A 5,556-nucleotide genomic window follows, 5' to 3' on the forward strand; every position below is an offset into this window, starting at 1 on the left:
AAGAAACACCTGAGTCTGAGCAATCGATAAAGAACAAAGAGGTTTAATGGGCTGACAGTTCCACATGGCTGCAGGGGCCTCACAATCATGGCAGAAGGGGAAGCAAAGCCGTACTTCTTCACATGGCAGCAACAAGGAGAAGTGCTGAGCCAAAGGGGAAAAGCCCCTTATAAAACCAACAGATCATGAGAACTCACTTGCTGTCATGGGAACAGCATGGCAGTAACCACCACCGCGATTCAATCACCTCCCACTGGGTCCCTCCCACGACATGTAGGGATTATAGGAACTGCAATTCAAGATGAGATCTGGGTGGAGACACAGCCAAACCATATCAGTGCCCATCCACATTGGGTCATGGTTATCTCAGTGTCTTCCAGAAACACCCTCACAGATATGCCCAGAAATTGTGTTTTACCAGCTATGTGTTTCTCTTAATCCAATTAAGTAGATGTCTAAAATTAACCATCAGAATATTTATGCCCGATTCATGGCTGAAATTTCAGGATGAAAGCTATGAAATCTCTATTTCTGTTTGTATATCTATTAATGTATGTTATGTATATGTGGTATTTTCTTAATTCCAGATAGCATTGCAAAATTCATTTATAAAATCCTCTAAAAGTGCTCTATTCTAACTTGGCTTGGAAAAAAATAAGCATTTATAAATAAATATTCACCAAACCCTAGAAATATAGAAAATGATCAAATGTTTTTTAAGTTAACACAATTTGGATAAAACTTAGTTAAATAAGATTAATATAATATTTTTGGTGTAATAAAACAACTATGTCTTCAAAGTTATCACTATTGAATATAAAACAAACATAAATTCCTATTCTGCTTGAGTTCTAGTCAAATAAGCTAATATTATATTTACTAGAAATGTAAAATCTTAAAGCTTATAGATTTGATTCTAATTAATTTGTCATTCTTATGAAAAACATTATTTTTTTATGGTGAAAAGATACACGTATATTTAGAGTTAGCCAGCTGGACTCAGTTTAGATGACCCCAATTTTGTTGCGACATCCAAAACATCATAATCAGGAGCCAGTCGAACATATGCCTTCTTCTCTTTATCAGGACAAATAAGGGTGGTGACCTTGGCCACATCACTGTCATAGCGCTTCTTCACAGCCTGTTTGATCTGGTGCTTCTAGCTTTAACATCCACAATGAACACAAGCATTTTGTTTTCTTCTATCTTCTTCACGGCTGACTCAGTGGTCAGTGGAAACATGATGATAGCATAGTGGTCAAGCTTGTTTCTCCTGGGGGTGCTCTTCCGAGGGTATCTGGGCTGCCTCTGGAGTCGCAGTGTCTTGGGCTGCCTGAAGGTGAGTGACATGCGGATCTTCTTTTTTGTGTGTGGCTGTGGACACCTTTCAACACTGCCTTCGTGGCCTTTAAAGCCTTCGCTTTGGCTTCAGCTTTAGGAGGGGCAGGAGCTTCCTTCGCTTTCGGTGCCATCTTGTGAAAAGCGAAAAGCATTATTTCAAAAATAATTTGTTTACAGTAAATCTGCCTAATAGTAGTTTCCAAAGTACTTTTGGTAATTTTTAACCTTAAAGTTAAGCTAAGTAAAAGATTTGCCTTAAATATCTAGACATTTATAAATAAGATACAATACTAAAACATTAATTACTGAACATAAATAATTCAAGTTTATATACTTTTGGCTTCCTATTTTTTACAGAGAGACTAAAGATATTTTGGCCCATTAATGAACATCTTTTTTTCTGCCACACTGAGAAATTGTATTATGAGGAAACACATCCCTGTAGATGTTGGGAGATGGTACATTCATACATTTTCTAACCTACTATAGAATGCTAATATATGACAGTTTATAACTGTCTAATTCCTAGTTTTCTCTGGAAAATAAGAGATTACTAAGTATTAAAATTATAATCAGTATATGTAAATAAAACTAATAGAAATAATAGAATAACTAGAAACAACTCTATGCAAAGCATGCAAGAAAAGTAGAGCATGTTTCACAAGTAAAGTAGGTTGTATATTTTATAAGGAAAATGATACATAAGATACAAATAAAAAGAGATACCTAATCTTCCCTGTGTTATATTTGTATGGGTAAAATGTTATGATTTCAGAAATTATATAGGATTCCTGGAAATGTGTCACTGTCTTCCTTATCCATGCTATGTGCCAGTATAGAGTAATGAGTCAGATTTCCAATTATTATTTTAAATTTTGTGCCGGGCACACTGGCTCATGCCTGTAATTCCAGCACTTTGGGGGAGCTGAGGTGGGTGGATCACAAGGTCAGGAGATCCAGACCATCCTGGCTAACCCGGTGAATCCCCGTCTCTATTAAAAATACAAAAATTAGCCAGGCGTGGTGGCAGGCATCTGTAGTCCCAGCCACTTGGGAGGCTGAGGCAGGAGAATGGCATGAACCCAGGAGACGGAGCTTGCAGTGAGCCAAGATCGTGCCACTGCACTCCAGCCTGGGTGACAGAGCAAGACTCTGTCTCTAAATAAATAAATAAATGTTGTATGCCACAGAAAAAATCAAATATCCTTGTCAGTTGTGGTATAATGAACTCTCATCAGATCTTTCATCACAGCCATTTCATGCTCTTTGTCATTTAGATATTATTTCCCCCTGATGCTTTCCTGAAAGCTCCTGCAATCAGCTACAGGTCAGAATGTTCATCTCCAGCACAGGACTCCCTCTGAGACTCACGGAAAAGACTATGATAGGTACTCTCATTATAGGCTTCTGATGATATTGCTTAAATAACTTTAAGACCACACACTTGACTCAGTGAAGATCTCCAGAAGTCTGGTTGAGAAATTGATGGGTTCATGACACTGCTAACCCAAGATCCAACAAGACTGGACTTGATTACATGGCACTGAATGAACTGATGAAAATTGATTATAATTTTATAGCTTTTTAGAGCATTGCTGGTTCTTTAATGTTCTAGTTTCTGGATTTAAGAAACCTCTTTCTCTTAATCTAACTGTAACTTACAGCAATTTAGTAGATTATACTTTTGTAAACAGAAATGAAGCATTTATCTTTTTTCTCTGCCTGATTTTTCCAGAATTTTGAAATCCTTACTGAATACTCTTATTTTCATGATGATATAGTTGTTAGCAAAAGTCCAGTAAGAATCTATTCACCTTATAACAGGACATAATTGGAAATTTTGGTTATAATATCAAGGCGTTTACCGGAATATCATATTTAGGACGTGTACCTAAGATCAGTTATGACCAGAAATTTTAAAGAAGTAAGGTTGACTTTTATGGAGACAATGCTTACAAAGCACTGTGAGAAATGGGAAAGTTCTTCCTCAAAGATTAAAAAGTCACAGCTATCCACTATTTTTATGTGTGTGTGTGTGTGTGTGTGTATTCCAAATCACTTGTCCTAGCTTGCTCCAGCAGGTCTGGGCAGAACTAGACAAGCCCCAGCCCGTAATGCATGCCATTCCTTATTTGGAGATGCTTCCTTAACTATCCCTGGGCAACTTCCTTTTCTTTCTTTGTTCTATTCCCCTTACCTAATTAAGAAAGTTTTAAACTAACAGCCAATCAGGTAAAGTGTAAAATGTGAGGTCCTATTTCAGCCAATGGAAACTGGACACAGCACTAGGGTAGACGTATCTGGTTATAAGTAACTCTGTCTCCTTTGTTTGGTGTGCTCTTGTGGCTGGACAGCTATTGAGTAGCAGCCTTTGTGCAGAAAGTAAAGCTTGCCTCTCTAAGAGATCATTTGTTTCCACGTTAATTCTTTTTTTTTTTTTTTTTTTGGAACACCAAAAACTTCATTCCCAACAGCACTCTGAGAAAAGCCAGCCTGATACCTAGATTACAGGGTTCGCAGCCTTACAGGTTAGTAAAGAAGGTCATTTCCTGGTAGGCCCAGGAATTTAGGGATATTTTGGAGGCCTCAAGAAGAGAGGAATCCACACAAAGCTATAGGACTGCAGCTGAAATCTGATAGTATGTTCTTAGCTTGGCTTTTAGCCTGAATTAGACCTTTAAAAGTCAAATCTGAGATTCTGTATGAAAACTTCCAGCAAAGAAACTTGAAAGCACCTATGTGGTCATCTCCTGTTCTTGCTGCACTTATGTAAATAATCAAGCAAAATCTAACAAAACTAGACTTATTTTTAAAACAAGAATAGTCTTACTTTATGATCAAAAATGATGGTTACTACAGAGAGAAATTTTATGTTTCAATGGAAAACTACAACATAGCCGGGCATGGCAGCACATGCCTATAATTCCAGCACTTTGGGAGGCCAGGAGTTCAAGAACAGCCTGGGCAACATGGTGAAACCCCATCTCTACCAAAAATACAAAACTTAGATGGGCATGATGGCATGTGCCTGTAGTCCCAGCTAATCAGGAGGCTGAGGAGAGAGGATCACTTACACCCAGGAGGTAGAGGTTGCAGTGAGCTGTGATTGCACTTTTGCACTCCAGCCTGGGCGACAGAGCCAGACCCGGTCTCAAAAAACATTTTTTTAAAGGAAAACTATAGCTATTGTGGACTATCAGATTCTAGTCTTGTTTCTTGTTTTTGGGCTATTTTTACCTCTTTATAAACTGGATCCTGCCATCTGATGAATTTTGTCCCACAATGATACTTGTGGAATTAGAAGCCAAGTATTGTCTCTCCTACTAATATATCTATTGTTAGTTAATTTGAAGGTCTCCAGCCCTGGAACAAAGTTAAAAGAGGAAGGTTTTGCTCCCCATAATGCATAACCAAATTGTGGTACATTCATGCAATGGAATACTATTTAGCCATAGAAAGGAACAAGCTATCAACTCACACAGACGTGAGTGAATCTTGCATGCACATTGCTAAGTGGAAGAAGACAGTCTGAGGAGAATACACACAGTGTGACCTCATTTAATGAGACACGGGAGAAGGCAAACTACAAAGATGGGAAGCCATTGGCTCCATGGGGTGGGGGGTTGAAGCATTCCATATGATACTTTAATAGTGGGATATCGGCCGGGCGCGGTGGCTCACGCTTGTAATCCCAGCACTTTGGGAGGCCGAGGCGGGCGGATCACGAGGTCAGGAGATCGAGACCGCGGTGAAACCCCGTCTCTACTAAAAAATACAAAAAATTAGCCGGGCGTGGTGGCGGGCGCCTGTAGTCCCAGCTACTTGGAGAGGCTGAGGCAGGAGAATGGCATGAACCCGGGAGGCGGAGCTTGCAGTGAGCCGAGATTGCGCCACTGCACTCCAGCCTAGGTGACAGAGCGAGACTCCGTCTCAAAAAAAAAAAAAAATAAGTGGGATATCTGCTACAATGCATTTGTCAAAATACTCAGAATTTCGTGGCCAAATGGGTAAATCAAACTCTATTCAAATTAAATAAAATTACTCAGGATGTGGAGTATCCCAGGACAGAATAAATCATGTGAAAAAGAATTTATGCTACAAATTACTATGGTTTGGATGTAGTTTGTCCCCGCAAAAACTAGTGTTGAAATTTGACCCCCAATGTGGCAGTGTGGGGCTGTGGGGCCTAGTGGACAGTGTTTGGGTCATGGGGAC

At 39.3% G+C, this 5,556-nt stretch overlaps 1 pseudogene; it reads right to left on the reverse strand.

Annotated features, from left to right (window-relative positions):
- Nucleotides 1–285: 285 nt before the first annotated feature.
- Nucleotides 286–1,748, reverse strand: LOC129478608 (large ribosomal subunit protein uL23-like; annotated as a pseudogene).
- Between the last annotated feature and the right edge of the window lie 3,808 nt (nucleotides 1,749–5,556).

The sequence above is a fragment of the Symphalangus syndactylus genome, chromosome 3 (genome assembly GCF_028878055.3).
Source record: "Symphalangus syndactylus isolate Jambi chromosome 3, NHGRI_mSymSyn1-v2.1_pri, whole genome shotgun sequence".
NCBI classification, from domain to species: Eukaryota; Metazoa; Chordata; class Mammalia; order Primates; family Hylobatidae; genus Symphalangus; species Symphalangus syndactylus.